Here is a 22,780-nt window from a genome sequence, read left to right on the forward strand (position 1 = left end):
ACTATCTTATACAGTTAGAGAGATGGTTACAGACTCACAAATATAGAAGGTCCACCCACTGCTTCGAAGCCAGGATCTACTATCTTTAGGCCATTTGTTGCACGTTTGTCTGCTGAGTACTTCTCATGGTGGGGATTCCTCCACCCTAGCAGGCTACATACTCCTATGCTTTGCTACCATTGCTAGTAGAAAGGCTTAAATCTGTAAGGCAAGTCTTCATTGCAATTAAAAGCCAACATTTTTTGTCCTGTCCTTATCAGAGCCAGGACAAAAACCAGTTATTAAAACCCAGTTGTTCTCTTACTGTTTACTGCAGCCCCTCATATACTGAAAGATTGTTCTCACACTGTTTCCTCTTGTTTCCCTCCCATTCAGTCACTCCTGACAAGAATAAATTCTCTAAGACACTGATCTCTTGGAGATCTTATCTAGACTTTGTAGAGCTTGCCCATGTGTTTCTTGAAATTTGGATATTCAGCAATGGGTTCTCTTTTCTACTGAGAACCCAGCATATGCTAGATAGAGTAGGATTCTTTTACATGCTACATTGACTATACCCTCAGCTATACATTACCTGGCAGCATGTGCCTTGCTCACTACAATACGACTTTGGCGACCCATAGTTGACCTGAGAGTCAGGGTAAGCTTCAGACCTTTTCTCTAGAAAAGTGCCATTTCATTAAATTGGTGAATGTAACTGCCCTTTCACAGCAAAACTTCAAGTAATGGTAAACTTAAAATGGCCTCCGCTTGGACCTAAAAATTTGCACATGGAATTTCATGTGCAAAACCAGAAGAAACACAGTAGAAACACTTATATGTTCCTGTTGAATTTTGAATGGCAGTATTTCTGACCAAACACTTGTGCTTGAAGTCTTGCTTCTGCAGGCCTAGAATTTATGTTAAGGCCTTTCTGAAAACCTGAATTTCAATATGAAAATCTGGCATAGCAAGTACCCAGTCACAAACCTTGGTCTGTGAAAGCAGGCATTTCAAAGCTGATGTATAAGAAATGAAGCTGACACATGAGGAATGTATGAAGGCAGAGAGAAAAAGTCGGGGAGTTAGAAATGAATAAATGGGTTCAGTTTGAAAGAAGTTCTTACTAAAAGGAAACAAAAAATAAACATGCTGAAGTCTCAGAAAAAGATCATGTGCAACTCTTCAATTTGTCTCTCTTGTGTCAGCAGTTTTCTCTTTTTGAGAGGTCTGCTTATCCTGCTGCCAGAAGGTGCCTTGTAGATACTGCAAGATGTGCAAATAATGTCAAGCCACTTGAGTCGAAGCATTCTGACAGCCCCACTGCTTCATCAAGGAAGCTGAACAAGGCAATGAATGAGAGGCTGTGCTCCCAATTGCAAACACACTTTGCTTACCAGCTATGTGCTGTTCACTGATTTGGGCCCAAATAAATTCCCAGTTGACTGTCTGGTGGAAATTAAAACCAACTCGCAAATTTTTCCGTTGATTTTCAGTTCTTTGCCTTTATTACTTTAGTGTAACCCTGGGGTCATCTCAGCAAAAATTGTATGGGGCAGTTCCCAGAATCTACACCTATTTTTTCATTCACCCCTAGAGCTTCTAGGAATAAAAAGCTAAAAAAAACCAGCATGGAAATGGAATAAAAAACTTATAATGTAGTTTCTTGTTAGAGAAATTTTATACTGCGAAGATTCATGAAGTCATACTTCTACAAATGTTTAGTCATTAAAATGATAAGGGACAAATAAAGTTCTCTGTTGCAGCTAAGGAAATTTCTGCACATTATACCTCATTGGTATAAGCTTTTCCTCCTGTTCTAAGTCAATAACAGTTAAAGCTACGATACAAGTATGGAAAAATAGATTCTTCTCTGCATTTACAGCTAAATACATGGAAGAACTTCACTGGCTGATAGAAACAATACCTGACCCATAAATTAATTAGTCATGTTTCAGAAAAAAGTGTGATTTTATTTTTTTTTTTTTATACTTGAAGAAATGATAAATAAGAAATCCAAGGACTAAAGTCTGAAGATGATGGAGCTGTTTATTTGAGCAGTGACAGAACACTGGGAATAAAGTGAATAATTCTAATAAGACCTCTGACTGCGGGGGTCATAGTGCTCCATAAATATAACATGTCTGTAATAATACTGAATTTTTACTTTGTAAAAACTCCTTATGAATGGTCTCTTCTACTAAAAATTTGCCCCAGAATTAGCATCACACTTTCTTGGAGTCCTTATCCAGAGCTATAAAGCCCTCTAATTCAGTTTGGGCATTACCAGAAAGTTGGCACACTAACATTTAAAGTTGAAAAATGTCATATTTTCAGGGCTGAGCTGTGAAGAGCCAGAGGTAGTTAAGTCCCTGGCAGCTTTAGAAAATACAGGAGAATAAAATTTAAATTTCCAGAAGAGATCCAGCTCAGGACAGGCTTTCTGGACTCACTGGGGCAGGTGGATTTCAGGAGCAAGCTGGCAGTCTGTATTCCATAAGCCTTAGCTATCAGACATCCATCTGCCCCAGCTCTGCTCCCTGTATCTGCTTGTGCCAGTGGGTGGGTGTTGCAAGATACAGCCTACAGACATTCTCAGATACCCAAAGGCATGTGACCATGTGTACAAAAACACATAGCATGTGATTAAATCTGTCAGTAGTTGAAACAAAGGCAATGGCCAGACGATCAAGGATAAAGGAGTTTCCATGGGTCTCACCAAATTCAGTGCAACAGGCCATAATGTGAAGCTGTGATGTTACAGTTGCTGAGACCTGACAGTAAGTAGAAGATAAATTAGCAGCTAAATGAGTCTGCCTTCTTCCCAATTACATTAGTAAGTGTTTTAATATGGTCTTTAATAACCAAGCTTCCGCTCTGGGTAGTCATGGAGCATGCATTCAAAGAACAATATCAATCTAGCAGTGCTCTGAAAATTGAGGACAGATCCTAAAGTTTTAAGGTCTCTTCTTAATGCACTAAAGAAAGAAGAAACACTCCTAAGTACTTTCTGGACAAGACAGAAACGTTAAATCGTTAAAGGTCTGTGTCACAAGGTTTTACACATAGTTAGGTTGTAGAAGTTCTGGGCATGTGAGACCACATTGTGTACTGTATTGTTGTTTAAATATAAATTTTCTTTCTCATGTCCATCTGATTCTTCTTCTAGATCCATAATAATTATAATAGTAGTAATCATTCTTAAATCGTTATCAAAAAGAGGACAAGCAGCCTATCCATTTGGGATGGAGACATGAATAGTCCATACTGTGGGACAGTTTATAAAATATTTTCTGGTGTTATTACACCTGCTCAAGCTCCAAGGAAAATGATCATCAATACTTTGTACTGAACTCTAATCAGTTTCCTTGAGGATTTCACTGTTTAACTACAAAATTACAAATAATTTAAGATCAAAAGAACCATATTAGTATGTAAATTTTGTCTTTCTGATAAAATTAATAATAGCGAAGATAATTGACTTGCTTATGAAAGAAAGATAACTGACCTGCTTATGAAAGATAATTGCCTCTGAAGAAGAACAGCTAATGCTGTATTTATTAAGAAGGAAGAGTAAGCACACATAAGGATTAGTAGTGTAATAAGCTGTGTATGAACTGGTATTGTGACAAAATCATGTAAACGTGCTGTGTAGATGTGTAGATCTTATTTTTAAGATTTCCAGACTTCAGTAACTGATAAAATTAGAATGAATATTCATATAATAATTTGACCTATTTTACTGAATCTTTTATATTTATAATTTTATTTCTTAATAATAATTTTTAATAATTCGTTTTAAAATTTGAGTTGTGCCTTCGTCAAGGCAGTTTAATTATCTTCCACTTGATTATCCATTGTCTTACTGAAGGGAAGGAAAATTTGTTCTTTTGAAATAAATGGTAGACTTAGTAAGTCAGCAAAAACACATAGTCTAAAAACACTGTAGTAAAATAAGAAAAAACAGCTACCAGTGTGCACCTTGAAAAGAAAGACTATTATTTTAATGAAAAGGAAGAAAAAATTACCAAGTGTCTGTTCTTCCAAAGCTCATTTCCAGCCTTGTCAAGCTCTACATCACCACTGTAACCCTTTGACCTTACATAGCAGACAGAGGTACTAGGGAGAGTGACAGGGTAAAATGCAGCTATTTGTGCAATATTGGAAAAAGTTTTCTTCCAGCAACCATTTGCAAAGCATAGAGCTGGAAATGGGCAGAAGGTATGCACTTTTGGGAGAAGAGGGATTTTTGAAGTGTTGCCATGCAGCTAAGGGCAAAGAGAACACCTGGTGGTGGGCCTAACAAGGAGTTAATAAGACAGTCATCATCTTGCTTCTGGCATGACATACCTGTGCAGCTAAATGCCACAAATTCTGAGAGTTTAAGATGGAGCCATGTCTGTGGGGACCTTGGCAATGTTCCTGGCCTGTAAATGCCAGCAAGTGTAAGCTGTATCCCAGTCCTTAGTTCCTGCACTCAGGCTTCCTCCAAAGGCAGAGGTCTAAGCTGGTTTTCATCCCCTTGTCTACACAGACAAAAAGCAACATGCTTCTTTGTGGGCAGAGCTCCTGAAGTACAGTCCCTTGTCTGTATAGAACAGTTGAATACATTCGGGGTGCCTTGTCTTCTAGCAGGAAGCACAGGCCCCGTTAGTGGAGCCAAAGTGGCTCCTGAAGTAGAGCTCCATCTATGGTGAAGCTCGTGCACAGCTCCTCACACCTTAAGCTGGAGATGTCTTGCCTCACTGTTCTCTGTACGGGTTTTCTAAAATGTATTCTTCATACATGTCATACTCTGCCATGTAAGGTGCACCCAGCAGAAGGGAACTGCTAAGTTCGTTGATTTTCTTGTTTCCCAAGAGTCCTATGACTCTGTCACCCTCTTGATCCATCACAGTGCAGCTCACCAGGGGAGGTAAAGATAAGACCTTACGTACAATTTCCTGATTTCTCATTCAAACCCTTTAATCCTGTGTTCAAATTTCTCCTGGTATTATTTCAAATATAATCTCCTTTATCCTCCTGTTCTACTAAAAAAACCTTTCAGATCTTGTTCCCATCCAACCTCACATTCCTCATTTGGTGCTGGGCTGCTGGCTGCTTTCTCTGACCAGCCCCTCACAAGATCACCATTTCCAACATCCCCTGTTACATTTCAATAAAAGCATTTTCATGCCTTTCTGCTTGGTGCTTTTCACTTTTAGAAGGCCACAAACACAGCTATGCCATTCTTCCCCTTTAACTACCTATTTAAAATTTTAATTTGTCTAGAAGCTAACAAGGCAATTAGCCACAGTTACACTACAAGCATGCTGTGGCTGGGTGGCTGATCATAAGAAAAAATGATAGCATTTTTTCTTATATAATTTTTCCCTTTTTTTTGCTCCTCCATCTTCCTCATGCACATCATGCGTTGTCAGCTATTGTAGATTTTAAGCATAAGTCACTTTTTTTCAAGCCCCATTTTCTTTAGATTTTGTTCTGTGCCTAGCAGAGTCAGGCCTCTAGTCCTAACCTAATCTCCTTTGTTACCAAATACAAATTATTATATTTGGAGAAGCCTTAAAAATACACCTAATATTGAAATAATACATTCCTTCACAGGAGCAAAGGAATTAGCAAATCTCTTTCTCCTTTCAGATTAGTTATATTATTTTTCAGGAGCCTAATAAGAGATGCTGGTACAAAAGAAGGTAAACCCATCCATATTTAACTCACACAACAACACTGTAAGGGAGGCTTGTCACAGTACCAAATATTTCTGTGTTGTGGGAATTTAATTATGTCTTGCCGGCTTCATGGGAACAGTAACCTAGATACAGAGCACCAAACTGATAAATGTAACTAAATATTTGGTATGTTCAGAACAACCACATTTCAGAGGAAATTATTTGAATTCATTTTTAGAGATCATAAGCCTGAAACTAAATTACAGTCACGAATTTTGGCTCAGCAGAGTTCTCGGAAATGTAATAGCCAAGTCTGAGATAAGGTCTGGGTTTTTCAGTCTTCCAGAAAATAGAGTGAAACTTGCCTTTCTTCTTATAATGTCAATCTAACCACTGTATGTTTCATCCCATAGTAACTTTTCTAATTATAAATGTAATTTTTCTGTAGAGTTGGACTAAGCAAAAAAAGTGCTCCAGGTTCAAAAGAATTGCTACAGGTTGGGAGCAAATGATGAACAGTTTTGTTCAGTTATTTTATTCATGTACAAGAGAAAGAACAGATTAAGACTGATTTAATGAGAATGTCTCCACTTTATATATCAATTTGAAACATGGCTGCTTCACACTTTTTTTCAAACTACTCAAGGTACTTTCTGACGAGGAACGTTGAACTCCAATTTTCATAAGCAAATACAACTGGTAACTCCAATTGTAGAAAGTACAGCTTCCTTTTTTCGATCATCCTTACAAGGAAAATATCCTCAAGCTCCTCTGGTTGATAAATGAATAATGAATTTAGCTCACTGTGACTCAACAAAGGAAAACACATGATGTGAAAATCTCCAAAGGAGTACTAAATTTTCAAATCAAACAACTGTAACAGTTTCCCACCTATAGATGCCGTAGACTAGCATTTTAATCACATGCTAATCTTGAGTATTTACAACTTCACTAGCAAAATAATAAAAGCTTAGCCTAGATTTGAAACTTGTTGTTTTTATCAAACATTTCTTATTCTCATGCAGTCACAGCATCACAGGAAAAAGGGACTACACCACCGAGACGTAAACTAGTGCAGTAAATCAGGGCTGCTTTGCTTAAAATTTGTGATAGTATCACCATGGAACTTACCATGTATTTCCGTCTGACACAATATTATTTTAATTTCTAAATACTTGTGAATTGCTGCATACCACTGTAAAAATAAAACCCACTTTATTCTTAAACAATACTTAAATTATTTTAAAATTTAACACACTTGCTGGACCAAGTTCCCAAATTCATCTGAGCTGCACTCAACACTGAGCTTGCAAGGAAAGAGAAGAGAAAAATTATTTTTGTTGTCTTCTCCTTCTTTCCTTTGCTGTGTCTCTGACAGTTGCAGGAGTATCTTTGAGAGCCCATTCATTTCAAAGTACTTCAGATTTAATCTGTACCATCTTTGTTTATCTCCAGCAATTATACACTTATCAGGCTGACTGAAAAAAATTCAAAGGAAGACTTTGTTCCACTCTATTAATGAGCTTTCATCATATCTGATACAAGTAATGTAGTGATAAAAGCTATATAATCATGCAATTAATTATTCTCTTTCCTTCCATAAATGATGCATAAAGTTTTGTTACCAAGAGAAAGGGATGGTCCTATATTCACTGAGACATTAAAATTGTTGGTATTTAGGTGAGAAAAGATATACTTAATTAGGGTTACCACTTGAACTTAGAAAAAACCAAGATATTCAAATAGTTGATATTCACTTTAACCCACCTGCTGTTTTTCTCTTGTTTAATTAAGCCCAAAATAATACTATTATTAACTTTCTGTTCCTAGCCTTCATTGCTTCATTATCTTCCTGAAATGTAGTATGCCTTGTTTAGCTTTAGAATGAAACAGTACATAGTCACTTGTCGTCTTTCTCCACATATTTGGGTTTTTTTCACAGTCTGCCAGAATTACACATGGGAGAGAGAGGTGAGTGTTTGAATTCTGAAACTTTGTAGGGGTTGTTGCCTAATGCCACCCAGACTGATCAGTCACAGTGGTTCTGGTTGCAAGGTAGAAAGCTGTGCATGCCAGTGAGACTGCAAAGTTGTATTATAGGCTAGAAATCAATTCTTGTGCTGATATCTACTCAGGAAAATTCACCTACTCTTAGAGAATTCTCCATCTTAGTGTTTGACTGCTTTGAGACCACATTTGAGAATTTCTTGTGAATCCTTGTCCCAGTGCCTTACCTGAGAGGAACCTAAAACAAAGCAGCTGGAAAGAATTCCTGCCAGGAGCTCAGATTCCTTCCATGAGCACAGAAGTACACTTTATTTTCTGCTCCACAAGACACTGCATTGCTTTTACATACAGCAGGATTATTCTGTACTTCATTATTCATATATTGGTAAACCATACAATCCAAGCAAAAAATAAGAAGTTCTTCCCCCGTCCAGTAAAAGACTTCAATAGCAGGTGCTAAAGGGATGCTTTATTTCCAGTAAATCATTGGTTTTGCAGAAAGAAAATTCACAGCTTTCACTTGCCTGCTAATAATTAAAATGAAAGCCGAATTTCCAGCATTAATTAAAGCTAAGTCCCAGATTCTGCCTCAGGAATGCCCTTTCTTTTTAGAGAAGCAAGAGTCAAAATGTTGCCAACTAAAGTTCTTCACCTTCCATTGTATGTAAACAGCAAAATGGAAGTTGTGATATAGAAAAAAATTAACCAGCCAGAAGGAATAAATTATTTTTTGGTTGTTTTTGTTTTAATTCATCAGCATGAAATCATGCTGATTTGGAATCCAATCAAGTCTGTGCTATAAGCAGAACTAAGGATCAACACGATATCTTCTTCAAGATAGACATATTTTCAGTCTTTTCAGTTTAAAGAATCCATTCCATTCATGGAGTCCAAGGTAAGCATAAAACAACTTTTCTGTGTAATAACTAAATGAAAACAAATCCTGTATTGCAGATACAGAAACATTTAATCAAAGATATAAATATTTATCCAGATATTTAATTCGGTTTCTGAAGAACTGCTTTGTGTTTGCTTTTGTTAATTCATTTAAAACCCATAGCAGCCTTAGCCTACACTGAAAATGCCAAAAATTCAAAATTAAACTGAGTAACATTATATATAAAGTAACAGACGGGAAAAGAAGTGATTTAAATACAAAACTAAATCCCACTGCTGGAAATTAGGCACCATAGAAGGAACAAAAAGCAATTTATTCAAAGGGCTAAGTCCAGCAATTGAATGGCAAGAAACTCATAATGTCCTTCTGTAAAACATTAAAAATAAAAACATCTGCTTTACTATAGTTATTATCAACCTCCAGGTTTAGTGCCAGTCATTCTTTCCATGTACAAAACCATCACCCTAATCAACAAACGAACAGCACTTCAAGTATGGTATCCACTCCAAAGGTTTTGTGTGGTTTGAAATCTTGCAGAATTTTCACATACTTGAGTTTAGTTGTTAAAAAATATTCTGGCTCCTGCTTTTCATGCAACTTCTCTCTGTGACCATGCTTCATATAGGAGGTTTAATGCCAAATTAATGTCAAATTTTTAGTCCTAGAACAAATCCAAAGAAAGAGATGGGCAGAAGATACTTTATTTGGGTGGATAGATAGATAGATAGATAGATAGACAGATAGATAGATAGATAGATAGATAGATAGATAGATAGATAGATAGATAGATAGATAGACATATATATATTAGTGAATCTGTTTTTAAGGATAGTGTTGCAGAGCTCTACTTTCCTGCTACTCAGATGTCCTGATCTGGTGTTCCTTTTTCCTGAAAGCTGTGGGAGTAGTAAAATGGCTGTTCTGGCTCCAAACCATCTGTAACATACTTCGTTCCAATGGAAAATGTGGGACAAAGACCTGCTGTCATGCCCTGACTCCTTTTTTCCAGTGTGGATTTTATCAGGCAGGAAGGTGAATGACTGAGCTGTCGCCACTCAGGACTAAAACAGAGGTCTTCCTGGAGAGAGGAACTCCCTGCTGCGTGGTGTGCACCATCACACCTGCCCTGGGGAAAGGGTTCAGAAGGTATGGGAGAGCACATTGCCACAACACACATTCCTCATTCAGGTCCTCAAGACTGATAATCTGGCCACTGCATCCATCCGGCCCAAATGTCCAGCTTTTCTCGCTGGATACGGAGTGTGGTAAGGATGAGACAGGTCTGGGCCGTGCCCTGGTGTGTGGTTGCAACATGGACCCTGACCCCAAAAGCACTTCCAGGTCTCTTACAGTGTAGGTTTTAGCTCAGTGATCTGTTCCAATGGTTTCTTGCCTGTTGCAGTAAACACCAGAAAGAGACAAGTAATACTGCTGGTAGCTCCAAGCACTGTACTCTGCTCCAGGGTTGAGCAGCCCTCCTTCACTGCAAAAATCAAGTTTTAAAAAGTGTAGCAGTATAAAAGTGGAATCATTATTCTTGAATGGTTTGTGTGTGCTTTACATTTTTCTGTCCTTAATTGATATATATCAATTATATATGGACATTTTGATTTACAGTTATCAACTACAGTACCATAAATTAAAATTAAAAGTGAAGTGGAAAGCATAAATTTCTATCTTATCTGCAACTTGCTAAGTAGGGGAACACAAACTGTACAAGCTCTACGGAGGAAATAAAAGGAAAACTGGTAATTCAGAGTGAGCCTAATTCATCACAGGCATGTGTGGAATTGTCTGGTGTTCTAGCATTTAATCAGGACTCTTGTCCGCAGGAAAATAAATTGAAAAATATTCTAAGTCAACCCTTCAGTTTAAACAGGAAAATAAATGCAAAAATATCTTTAAAGCTTTTAACATTCAAATTTAATGTATAATTTAGTAGAGCAAATGAGGCCATTTACATTGAAATTTTATTATACACTGTAGTTAAAAAAATAGAATTATGGTATCAACATTGTGGTTATGAATAAAATTATGATGCAATTAGCTACCACCAGCCAGCTTCCTATTTTATTGGAATGTCTTTGAACATGTCAAAAATAAAATATATAATGCAACTGGGATGATATACTTTCAAAGGCTTTTCTTAATCTGGAATGTAGAAGGAAAAATACAAGGAGAGCTCCTCATTGGCAAAAGTCATACAATATCTTTTGCTCCAAGCAAAGGAGGATGAGACTATTCTGAAAAAACAGCTGACTATTTTTTTTTTAAGAAGGATTTATTTGAGATTGTCCTTGTTTAAACCTATTTGCCTAAATCAAACAAAATACATTTTCAGCTGTCTTAAAAACTTCAAATGCCTCTTCAAATCCTTTCACTGGCTTTCTTTCATCTACCACATTAGATTTTATCTCTGTGGATGAAATCCTACTCCTTACCTGCATGCCTCCAAGTCCTCTCTTCAGTGTCAAGAATCCACCTTTAACCTAGTCTAGGTGGTTTAATTCTTTCCACAGAACATTTACTACCTGTCCTTCTCTGACCCTGCATGTGCTGACCATACTTGTCCCTCTCTTCCCAGTATATTATTTCTCTAACAGAAGCTTTTTCCTTCCCTTCTTTCCATAGAAATGTTAATCTAATAAAACAGTGAAGGTTTATGATAATAATTTGTATTAGAATCATCATTGTTTATATGGTTACATCCACTCCTTACATCTTTTAGACTGTAAAAACCCTAAATCACTTTGTCCCAAAAGCTCCTAAGACCCATGGGTCAGACAGGAACAATTGGTTGCCTTTCTCACAGCTTTGGGCACTGCTGATCCAGTCACCTATCAAATGTCCCAGTTCCTGTTGACATCTGCTGCTCCATTTGGTTCCCTACAAATTTACAGGGCTTGATGGGATTCATCCCAGAATCATCAAAGAGCTGGGAGAGGTCTCAGCTGACTGGAGGCTCTCAAATGTTGTTCTGATTTTCAAGAAGGGCAAGAAGAAGGACTCCGGAAACTACAAGCCTGTCAGTCTCACTTCAGTGCCTGGTAAAGTTATAGAGGAGATTATTTCGGGAAGTCTTGAAGAACACTTGAAAGACAATGCAGTCATCGGTCACAGCCAGCAGAAAGGGAAGTCCTGCTTGTTGAACCTGATTTCCTTTTATGACCAGTTTGCCCATCTAGGTTGCACCTCTTCTCTCTGGTGACCAGTGACAAGACCTGAGAGAATGGCTTGAAGCTGCGTTAGGGGGAGTTTAGGTTGGGTATTAAAAAAAGGTTCTTCACCCACAGGGTGGTTGGGCACTGGAATGGGCTCCCCAGGGAAGTGGTCATAGCACCAAGCCTGACAGAGTTCAAGAAGCGTTTGGATGATACTCCCAGGAACATGGTGTGACTCCTGGGGATGGTCCTGTGCAGGACTAAGCTTTGGACTCAATGATCCTTGTGGGTCCCTTTCAACTTGGTGTACGCTATGATTCTGTGATCAGCCACAGCTTCCTGACCTTGCGCAGTTGCACAGTGGACTTACATTGGAGGATCTTCTCCAAATTAATGCTTCATATTTCCTAAAACTTGATGAACATGAACCTTTTGACATGGAAAACAGATCCTGGAACTCACTGAAAACAGTCATTGCATTTAGGAACAAAACTGTCATCAAGGCAACTCTGTCTAGTTGGAAAGGATCTCATGGCAGTATCATATCCGCCCAAGATCAGACAGGTCTCTTAAACACTGAGCTCCCTGTTAGGGCACCTAACTTATGATATTTGGAAAAAAAAAATTGAAAATAAACAAACAAAACCGCCAAGTAACCAAGGAAACAAAACATCCTCACACTCCAAATACTTGGTAGGTCTGTCAGAAGTCTTCAGACATCAGTCTAACAGGCACATGCCAGGTATGTGAATTTTCTTCAATTCTATGCTCCAATTTTCTCATGTACTATGCAAGATGCATGAATACAGACTGTTCTCTACTTGGCACAACATTAACAAAGGTCTTTCCAGACTTTGATCCAAAGAGTGGTGGCTGAGCAGCAGTTCTGTTTATGCACTCAACTGATTTCTGTCTAGCTATCTGTCCTCAGGTCTGCCACCACTGTTCCAGATAAGGCCAGTTGAGGGCAAATGTGCCCAACATCATGTCTTACCTGATGCTGATACTGGTTCCTGGAGGCAAAAGACCGTATTGGTTTATGTAGTTATTTTAGCAGACAGATAGTGTCTTATAAATAATATCTTAATATTCAAAGCAATTTTACTTTGCCTGCTGACAGCTTCACAGTTAATTTCAGAAAATGTGTGGTGCTGGTGGGTAATTTATTCTTGCACATGACTGAATAATCTAATCCTTCATTTGAAAGAGTTTTTCAATTGTTAATAGGGAATATATTTCCTATATAATCAGAAATAACACTTTTTTCCTCCTTCATACTTAGGCTTCAGCTTACAGTGTTTCTTGACTGCATCTTTTGCATGTTAGTCTCTCTGAGACTTCACAGATGAAATGACTCTTGCTGTGAGGCAAGTCACTGCTCAATTACCAAAGAATTGTTTTTCTAAGCAATATAAGCATTTTTTGTTATGTAGTATTTTCTATTCAAGAATAGTTAAAATATGCATCAAAACATCCCAAACCTCTGTTATTTTTGTACCTCTCATATTCAGTGCACAATTTGTAACCCTCTAAGTGATATTTTCCACAACAACGGACTCTTTGCTCACACTGGCTGAGATTCTGTTGTCTTTCCTTGTGAGAGCACTTGTAGGTGGTGTAGCAACATGCAGTGCATAGCACTTTACTCAGCTTTCTATAGGATCTTTGTTCTTTGAAGGGTTTGCATGCTTTCCCCCGAAGCTACATCTCGTATCCAATATTCCTTGGGAAGCTGCCACAGGGACTCCTGGGAGTTTTTCCCTTGATGGAGCCCTTGTTGACCACTTCATTTCGTAGTGTGGTCTCTTACAGATATTCATTGCACTGCCTATGACATTGAATCTGGGTCAGATTAAAGCAAATTTTTGTAACAACCAAATTGGAATGTAGTCAGCAATTAAAGGAGGAGGGGAAAAAAACCAAACAGAAAACCCACCCCACTTCACTGCCTATCCTTTCTCCTCCTCTCTCCCTCCCAAAAGAAAAAAAAAAAAAAAACAAAACAAAACAAAAAAACCAACCAAACAAAACCAAACACCAAAACCAAACAAACAAAAACACATAAGAAAACGTGTAGGTACATGGTGCAGCTATACCAGAGGTGGGTAGCAGGTAAAGATGATGGGAAAATAAAAAGTGGTAGATGGCTTGGGCGAGGGAGTCCATTTTCACTTGTTGAATGAAAGTCCTTGCAGTTGAACAAGGTCTGTCCTTGAAAGTATTTCCATGTCCAGTAAGATACGAGGAAAAAGTATCTGTCTGTGCTATTCTGGTACCTGCATTAACCTTCTAAAATGAGATTTTCAAAATACCATACTTCTAAATGAGAATAAGATGTAGCAGCAAAAATAGGCATCCTCTATGACAGAGGAAAAAATGTAATGGATAAGAATTTATGAGTGCAAATAAAAAAACCACACAGCACATATATTTGCGTATCTAGTAGAGGGAAGGTTAAAACCAAAATACCACCAACCTTTTCTGACAAATAGGGGTTTTTTGCTATTCAGCGTGTCTTTTAGGAATTCTTCAGAACTGTTAGATGTAAACAGTTAGCTCTATTGGCAGTACCATGCAAATATACATGCAATACAAACTGTGAAAATAGCTAATCCAAATGACATCTTCCCATTTTTGTCAAGTACACAGACTCGTAAATTTTGTAAAGACCAAGAAGGTAGACAATGTTTAAGATTATGTTGTTTCTGTATGTGCACATGTTTTCCTATTTGGTCCCAACAGATTTCCCACAAATCTCAATTTTAAACTGTTTCTGTTAATGAATCGTGGGATAAAATTCCCCTATTGATCTTACAGCTATGAAGGAGCAAACACAGTCTGGCACAGTGAATCATAATACTTAGCTTCTGAAGAGATACATTCTAAAAAGAGAGATGCAAAATTCAGAATCACAGTAAGTAAAACTCCTGACATTTCTCCCTGCCGCTTCTCCAACTTCGGAAAGTGTGAAATGATTTAAGGTCAAATCCTCAGCAGGCAGAGCAGTATATGCTCAGTGCAGCGTGAAAACCACCACCCTTATAATCACAGAGCTCATTTGCTGTGAAAAAATGAAAAATTTCGGTAAGCCCAGCTTTACCAGAGAAAGAAAAAGTAATTCTAAGAACATGCAGGGCTGAGTGGCGCTGTTATAAATACGGTAACATTTGCCTCAATAGAAGCAATGCCTCCCTGGATCAGTTTGTTATCTCCCTTATGTTACTTCAAATATCTTTTTTTTTACCTGCAATTACCATTTCTTTTCAGCCAACTAAGAATTAAGACTAGTTCTTGTAAATAGTAAATACTTTTTTAAAAAAACGTTTGCCAAAAAAATCTCAAAAACATGAAAGTCATCTTTATTCTGAGGCTTTACAAAGGAACGACTTTTGCTAACTGACTTTTACTGTACTGGTAGGTAAAATGGTTTCACTGACATTATTTTTTCCTTCTGAACTCTGTGCCCTCTATTCTTATGTGATTCATGGGATCTGTGTGGATGTGAAGAATGTGCACAGCCCTCGGGTGAGTGTTCACATACTGTAGCAGTACCTACGAAGGAAGCAATGAACGATGTCCATCAGGTTCCCCAGAGTCTGTTGCAGAAATCATCAATTTTTCTATGGCAGCAGCAAGTGGTGTTTTGGGTAGAGAAATAAATCTTTCAGCTTTGTGACTTGGGAGTGAAACATGCTTTATGAAGAGCTCAGTCCATGCTTGAGATTTATACTCAGGTTTTTTCCTCTCTGAGTTTTCTGAAATTTTGGTATTTGAGAACAAAATCCTGCTCCCCTCCTGATCTGGTGTGAATTATTCATAATTGGTTAGAGAACTCTAGAGAAGAGACTGGGCATTTTTACACCTCTGTCTGTGCCAAGAGCTGAGGAGGTTTCCGGCTCTGACATTTCCTGGCAAAAGATGACTAACATCTCCCTGCTCCACCACCAGTTTGAAATGTGTTGAAACAACTTATCTGTATCATTCCCCAGCCTGCTGGCTTGCCATCTCACACACATAAACATTTGGATACCTAACCACTCTGCCAGCTTGGTCCCTGATTCCCATGAGAGGACTGACATACATACCCAAGATTAGGACCTTCACTTGCGCTCTCCAGGAGCCATACACCATTTCAGATCTGTGGAGTAGCATCTCTGACTTGTACACGTAAATGAAGGAATGCTGAAGCCTAGCCCCTGCAAACCCAAGATACCCATACTCCTCAGAGAAGGTACGAGGATGTTTCAAAGGATCTGTTTCTGCAAATCATTTCCTATGATCTGCATCCTATGGTAAGAATGAGCAGCAGTAACATCCTTCTTTCAATCACTGCACAGGGAATGGCCCTGTTAGCAATTTAGTTTTGCAACAATATGTAAGATAGTTGGACTAAAGAAGCAATGTAATTGAAATTCGAAAAAAAGTGGTGCGATGGTTACACCATTAAATAAGGCCATATGATTTCAAGTTATTCCATTCTCCCTAGAACATCTTTTCAAATATAATAGATTAATTTACATGTCCAGAAGTTTATTTTTCCTTATATGATCAGTGGATTCTGGTATTTGTCTTTGACTGTTAGTTTTATAAGTGAGAATTCAGGGTATTTTAATAAAACGTGACATTTTATCCAGGAGAAGAATTATTTTATTTTAAAGATTAACCTGAAACCTTTTTCTACTCTTTCATTTCCATGGAGGAGTCAGAGAGTCAGACTCATTTGTAAAATAAGGGGACAGAGAGTCAAGCTCATTTGTAAAATAATTCTGGGCAAAAGAGGAATCACAGAGATTTAATTCAGCCTTTCCTTAACTTCACCCATAGCTGGAGCAAGCCCTACCCTAGATGAGCCATGGAAGCAGACCCTCCTTGCATGTTTGTACCTCCAATAGAAGCCTGTAGTGACCCTAATACAGCAGATGCAATATCTTGAGTATCTTACTCCTGAGAGATCCTCTTGATCTAACATGGGAAAGAAATGCAGCAAGGGCAGTAAAATGACTTATACTGACATCGTAGTATCACCAATAATATCTGAACATGCATGTACAATTTTCAAAAGAGAGAGATCCTTTGGAGGCCATATATAGTTCATAGGTACTGGTAACTTCCTTCAGAATTACAAAATAATCAAAGTATCTTTTTGATTGCTTCAAAGATATTTATCTTAATACTGCTAATTCTTACATAATGATTTTTTTATTGAAAAAAGTTTGTCTAAGTAAGAATCAATACCATGTATTAGTAAATAACAAGACCACTCAACTGCTAATTACAATACTGCATTGATTAAACTAGTAATTTTTATTAAGTTCTTATATCCAGAATCTTGGCCCTTAACGTCCTTTGCTACATTTTTAGACAATTACTAAACCATGTATGTCTATATGTATGTATGTATTTCTCCCTGTAACAGTTAAGTGATCAGAATTGCCGCAATTAACAGTCTACAGTAACAGCTCCCAAAAAGGAAACAAACATCAGTCCCACGTCATAAAAGCAGTCACTTAAAAAAACTTACAATAAACATAGGACAGGTCAACCACAGACCAAATTAAGTACCTCAGAATGATCAGTGCAGACAAACCAGTGACATTAGCTATCCCTAATGCAATCTTGGAAAAAGTCAGACAAGCCAGAACAAAAGCCACCCCTTTGAAACATTTCATAAATATTGACACTTCACTCCCCTAAGAAAAAAACCCAAACAAGCAGACAGCAAAAAATGGCTGATCACTCATCTTTCTAGAAGCAGCTTAATTACATTAACTTTTGATTAATGTCATAAATAGCAACACTGACAGTAGCAATTGTTGCTAGAGTTTCTTTTGTGTATTTTACATCAAGAATAAGCTTTCTAACATGAACCGCAGTGAGAGCCTGCTGCTGAAATCAATCTTCCCAGTTAAAAACAACGTGAAGTCAGGTGTGAGAAGAGGAAAATACAATGCTTACGATACCCTTGTGTTTCTCCTGGTGGAGAAATGCACTACAGATCCCAGTGGCAGGCAATTTCTGGCTGAGGATTTTTACTGACAGACAGTACATTTATCGATTGCCACCACGTGAAGCCCAACAAAAGATGTAATAGCAGAGTACTAAACATGTAGCCTGGGGATCTATCTGGATGTTTAAAAATCTAGTACAGGAGTTTGGAAGGGATTTGTCAGGGCTCTTGGCTGCCTCTGGTGCCGTGGGACCACACTGCTATGGCAGCAATGCCTGGCCCTGCCTGCCCCTTCCTGGCTGCCCTCATATCCCAACTTGCCTTCCCCTGGGGAGGAGCCCAGCTCATGCTGCTCCGCTACAGAATTTTGTATGAGATGATCTTAAAACATCTCTTTTAAATGTCAGAGCACTTTCCCCAGCTGAACATGTTACATGGTAACGTGTTATTTCTTGGCCCTTGGTTCAAGGCCAGACAGTACAGTTAATGCTCAGTGTGGGAAACGGGGCAAGAATTTATTCCCATTTTTTTTCCACTCTGTTTTGTTCTATAATCAGAGCAATTATTGTCATGCACCAGAGAAAACTTTCCAGCTGTGGAAAGTCCCGTAGGAGAAATTTTGAGTAAGAAACTGCCTCTAGAGTATTCTTCTAGAGGGTTTCTCTCTGCTCGGTGCACTGCCAAGGCAGATAACAGACCCCTCATGAAAGACACTACAGCACTGAACTCCAGACGTAGAAAGACATAGCAACATCTTTCACATTCACATGCTATTGAATAACTGGCCCTCAGGAATCTCTCCTGTCCCCATATCTCCAGCAGAAACATAATACCAGGCCTGGCCATACCTCAAGGTATATCTCAAGGAGGTCCAAAAACAGGAAGAAAAAAAGCATGGTGCTAAAATGATAAAAAAGTCCTAAGGATGTTTCCAAGAAATCCATTGAAAGCTCAAGATGTGTTAAGCTTTTGACAGCAGCGAGCCACATCCAGATGAAATAGAACTGCAACTGCCAGAATATCAGGATCGTGTGATTTACAAAATGGTTTCTGGGATGTTCCAGTCTTGTGCTTGATATTGCTTCACTGCCTATGTCCTGGCCAAAGAGCAGTGCTCAGAGCAACATCTGATGTGCTTTTCTGAGGGCTTCTTACTATGGGACCAACACTTAATTAGGATGTTTTCCATGGGTTTTGCCCAAGGCCTCTGACAAAAGATCTCATCACTGCTCTCAATAATGATTGGAGATATTGAGAGGTTTATCGTGTATCTATAGATATATGCACAAATACAGATACATCATCCAAATTTCTGGTACTTGTATCTTTGGTATAGACTGCAAAGCCTTGCAATAATATTAGATAGGTGTAATTTGCTGCTCAACTCACCCCCATACCTGCACTGAAGTCTCTAACTCGTCTGCCATAGACACCACTAAGAATTTCAAACCACTCAACTAATTCTAGCAGCTCCCATCCCTTCCAAAAACCCGATTTGGCAGAATCATGTTTTCTCCTTCTTCTCCATCTCTGCAATTCACACACACTTGCCTTCCCTCAAAAACACCTGATGTGAAGGCTGGATTCTGGCCAGAAACAACAGGGCAAGGAAGAGTTACTGACCAAAGTGCAATTTTTCTCCAAGTTTTCCATGGCTGATAGGTCCACACTGAGTTTATATGTCCTGTTATTCACTAACAGACAGTGCTAGAGACAGTGGGATACCAGCAAGAGGAGAGGAAAGGGAGAGCAGGGCAATGGCACAACTAGGACTGATGCAATGAAGAGTCCTTTCCATTCTGGCTCCTGACAAAGTTTCAAAACCTCTGAGGTAGCAGGAAAAATGAAGTCCAGCAGTAATTTGCAATGGAAATACAATTAGTGCATTAAGATTATTTCACTAAATAACCTCTTTTGCTCCATCACAACAGTGCTTTCCCTGGCTGCTACTAAGAAGGACTGTAAACTCCACAGGAGACAGGCTGAAAACCACCACTGAGAGTTACTTGATGGCTGCTTTTCTGCACAGGAGCTCTGCTGGAGTACTGTGCCTTTGGAGTAAAGGGGTGCACAGCTAACACACTTTTAACCTTTTAGAGAGGCTGTGGAGAAGGAAGGGCTGCCACTAGGACGTCCAGGCACTTTTCTGCATCCCAGGGATACTGAGGACATTTGCTGTTGGGTTTTTTTTGCTTGTTTGTTTTTTTCCCCGACTAATTGCAGATTATTTTTAAATCCTTTGTTTTGACCTGATAGTATGAGTACAGTTTACCTAACTTTGCCATCTAGTGCCTGAGACCACAGCACTTATTAACAGCAACAAAAGCCTAAGGCGACCTGCGGTGGGTTGACCTCGGCTGAACACCAGGTGCCCACTCCCCTTCCCAGCTGGAGAGGGAAGAGAAAATAAGATGGAAAACAACTTGTAGGTTGAGATAAGGCAGTTTACCAAATCAAAAGTGAAAGTTTGCACATGCACAAACAAAAGGAAAAAAAAGGTTTATTATCTATTTCCCATCAGCAAGTGATGCTCAGCCATTGCCCAGGAAGCAGGGCTTCAGCTCACACGATGGTTGCTCTGAAAGGCAAGCGTTGTAAACAAGGAATGCTCCCCCATCCTCTGCCTTTCCTTAGCTTTTATATCTGAGCTGATGTCATAAGGTATGGAATATTCCTTTGGTTAGTTTGGGTCAGCTGGCCTACTTGTGACCCCTCTTGGATCTTGCTCACCCCAAGCCCCTTTGTGGGGGGAAGGAATGTTGAGAGACAGTGCTGATGCTGTGCCATCAGGTGTTACCAACACCTTTTATAGCTACCAATGCAAAGCAAAGCTCTGTAAGGGCTGCTGTGGAAAAATTAACTCCATCTCAGCTAGGCCCAATACACAACCCTAGAGGGTAAGATATTTTACAAAGAGAATATTACATAAAATCTATGTTGTCTTAAGTTTGTTCCTGAGTTCACTCTGCCGTTACACCACTGGCTTTTTTGGAATACTTGTTCTAGAACCAGTACAGATTTTGAAGAATTAAAATAATTGAATGCCATGTCTACTACAAAGAAAGATTCAAACTTTGTATGGGAATTCTAAATGTTTTAAGGGAACATTTCAAGAAGTTACTATGTTCTTACAAAAAACATACTCAGTTCTGGTGAGACCCCACCTGGAGCGCTGTGTCCGGCTCTGGGTTCCCCAACACAGGAAGGGCATTGACCTGTTGGAATGAGTCCAGAGGAGGGCCACCAAGTTGACTAGAGGGATGAAGCACCTCTCCTACAAGAAAAGGCTAAGAGAATTGAATTTGTTCAGCCTGCAAAAGAGAAGGCTTTGGGGTGACTTAATTGCAGCCTTTCAGTACCTGAAGGGAGGCTACATGAAAGAAGGAAAGAAAATGTTTACAAGGCCACGTAGGGACAGAACAAGGGAAATAGGCTTCAAACTGAAAGAAAGTAGGTTTTGATTAGAAGTTAGGAATATATTCTTTACTGTGAGGGTGGTGAAGCGCTGGAACAGATTGCCCAGAGAAGTTCTGGATGCCCTATCCCTGGAAGTATTCAAGGCCAGGTTGGATGGGGCTCTGAGCAACCTGGTCTAGTGGAAGGGATCCCTGTCCATGGTAAGGGCATTGGAACTAGGTGATCTTTAAGGTCCCTCCCAATCCAAGCCATTCTATGATTCTATGATAATGGCATGCTTTGCACTACAGGTACCAAAAACATGATTATTTTTGTTGATAATCCTTTTTCACAGAAATGTTGGAAGAATCATGGAAGAAATGGTTTGAAAAAGTTCATTTGCAGATACTGTCATTATAAATACCAGTTCAACTGTCCTTTATAGGATAGTACATACTAATTTTTCCTGTGACTGGCATCTGAACCTGAGTTTATCCAGGAGCACTGCAAGTTTCTGTCACAGCTTTTTGAATGATCAGTTTAGCGTATAAGAACTTTCAAAGTAAGATCCATTAAATCAGCTGTTATAAGAGAATTGACTTACCACCTCTTCCTCTGATGAAACACCAAAATAGACACACTTAAAAGAGAAAAAAAGAAATTCCAGCAGAAAAAGCGTGAAAGCAGGAGACAAGCTGTCCTCAGATTCATGAGTCCAACTGTGATTGACACAAAACCTTAGTATTTAGTATATTTAATGAAGTTGGTTTTTACTTAAATAATATATTTATACTTACTTAAACATTAGTATTTTTAAACTGTATATATATTTAATTTATATTATTTAGTATATTTATTTAGTACAAGGCAAAATACCCTAGTATGTCTGAGCTGCAATGAAAACTATGCCATTCTATTACACATTTTCCGTCACGATTAAAGTAAAACATGCGGGTGACCATGCAGTCCCTTCCTGCAACACAGTGCCACAGAATCCATCCACCCAGCCATCCATCCACTCATGCATCCACAGGTCCATGCAAGAGTGACTTAACCCTCTCACTGGTTTCATGTTGCGAATCCGTTAACTGGAAGGGCTCAGACAAACTAAATGACAGGCAGTGATATAACCTTAAGGGCAAAGAACATGAACTCCCCATACAACTGTTTATGACTGGCAAGAGTGACTATATGAATGACTATATGAATTCACCCATTCCTACCCTGCAGAAATTTGAGATTCAGGAGAGAAAAAGAGTAAGGAGTAGGTTGCATGCCTTGCACACACTGCTTGGTAGAAGAGCATACTCAAGCAGTTACCAGGGAACCATTAGAGCACTGTAGATCCACATTTTAGTTTGGTTTATGACTACTGCTCACATAAGACCTGTTGTTATATTGATGAAAATTATTTACAGCTAGCAGGAGGCAAACAAAGGGGCTTGGGCTTTGCCTATACCTTGGACTAAGACTCTAAAGCCCTTTGCTTTCTTACAGAATGTGGTATAAAAGGCTTTCTGTAAGACAAGAAATTTGTTGAGAGTTAACTTCTGTGGATTCAAAAAATGCTTGAAATTAAACCCCTTTACCAAAGACAGAGACCACTTTTCAACAGAACTGTTTATTAATTACCTATTTCAATCAAATATTTAAGCCATTCTTGTCTAAATTGCATAAAGATCGAAAAAGGCTTATTAAAAGAGCTCTCTGTGTTTCTTGGCAA

Source organism: Pipra filicauda, unplaced genomic scaffold, assembly GCF_003945595.2.
Source record: "Pipra filicauda isolate LSUMZ 115617 unplaced genomic scaffold, ASM394559v2 scaffold22_size4397567_pilon, whole genome shotgun sequence".
Lineage (NCBI taxonomy): Eukaryota > Metazoa > Chordata > Aves > Passeriformes > Pipridae > Pipra > Pipra filicauda.